This window comes from Battus philenor, unplaced genomic scaffold (assembly GCF_028537555.1).
Source record: "Battus philenor isolate CCGP_79_NKW_IND1 unplaced genomic scaffold, ilBatPhil1.0.hap1 SCAF_24, whole genome shotgun sequence".
NCBI classification, from domain to species: domain Eukaryota; kingdom Metazoa; phylum Arthropoda; class Insecta; order Lepidoptera; family Papilionidae; genus Battus; species Battus philenor.
In genome coordinates this window covers 11,066,405-11,068,211 of record NW_027181687.1, presented here as the reverse complement: position 1 = coordinate 11,068,211, position 1,807 = coordinate 11,066,405, and positions in this window count along the sequence as shown.

Here is a 1,807-nt window from a genome sequence, read left to right as displayed (position 1 = left end):
ACGGGCACGGTGAATGCATATGTACGAGTAATAAGGTTCTACAAAACATCTTCGAGCTCTCTTTACTTAGTTTTTTTTTTTTTATCTAAAATTAAAAGTATATTATTAAATAAATCTTATTATAGTATTCAAGAGTTTTTAGTTCTCAGTGCAGTGTGCAACTTGGTTGGTTGACTCATTTGTTAAATATTAAATTTGATTTAAAACAGCAATACCTGTTATATTTATATCTATTTAATGGAATCAGGCGTTACCTTGCGGAATTCCATCCTAAGTAAGAAAAGGACCAATATTTAGCCACTTCCGCACATGCAGTAGTAGTCGTGCAACAAAGTGCACCGCCCGCCAGCTCGCTGATAAATGCGTATGCGGCAAACAATGCGAATCACATAACTGCCACCGCCAAATCACTCAAAACGTGTTTCACCCCTCCTAATTCACACACTAATCGGTGTAACATAACTTCTGAAGATGCCACGTGAACGCACGACTACTACTGTATGTGCGGAAGTGGCTAAATATTGGTCCTTTTCTTACTATCTTTATGTCTATATAATTGAAGCATTTTTATTGTTAGAATTACATAAACATTAAAGAATATATTTCAAATGTATTCTTTGAGTTAGTGACGATGTATTTTTGTCATTATTTCAAGATTACGTAATATAGAATATTCACTATGAATTTTACCTATATACATTAGCTGTCAGCGCGTTTTGCGAACCTAATGTCTTCTGAAACCTCTTGAGAATAGAGTAATGTAAAATCTGATCTTAGCTGGCTTATATATTGCAAAAGAAATATTCTTACGGAATTTCAAGTCTCTAAACCTTATGGTTTTAGAGATATCGTGATGAGTCAGTACAATGGTGAAATTAGTATCGAAATAATATATTTGAATTCAAATGTAAATGGTTTAGACGTATCTTGGGAAAACCACACAAATGATCTAAATACCTTTCTATCTATTGGTAAATATTCAACATTGATATTACGTATTCAATCTTCGAATCCCAATATAGTGGTTTTTAAAGCGAATTTTGTTTAAATGAAAATAAATACATTTGAAAAAAATTTAAGTTAAACGGTTTTTTGATACCCAAATTTTGGTGGTTGTGGAAAAATATGTACCTAGTCCGCCATATTGGAACGGCGTCCATCTTGAATTTTAAATTTTGACATAATCATCGTGTTTTAAAAAATGTTGAAAAATACGTAATCCGCCATTTTGTATCGGCGGCCATCTTAGATTTATAATGTTATTGATCTTATTATATTGTATTGTCATCTAAATTAAACGTGTGTTCCAAATTTCAGATCAATCTGACAACGGGAAGGTGCTTAAATTTCAATTTCTAATTTTGATCCAAATAAATTCCGTACGTGTTAAACTAAATAAAACCGTTTAATAATAAAACCGTTTAACAAGATAATAGCGTGTATTGGTTAATGATTATTTTGTATGAAAGAAGATAAATATCCGTAAATTATAATAAATTAAAATATCGTAGTTTTAATTTGAAAACCTGAGTTTTTTTGCAACGTATTGTTTAATACCAATGGACTTTTTTCGAACAAATTGCTTTTGTCTCTTTAACAAAGGTGAGGCTGACTGTTAATAATTCAAGCTAATGTGTGCCTTTGTTCAGCGATAAAAATATATTGCGAAGGCATTCCCGTCAGTATTGTTGACGCATGTTCGGAATATTGCTTCTGTTAAATTTTTATTTTGATGAATTAAATGTTATATTTTTCACACTTAATCTTATCGCTCTACGAGATAGAGTGTGTAAACTTACTATTATTG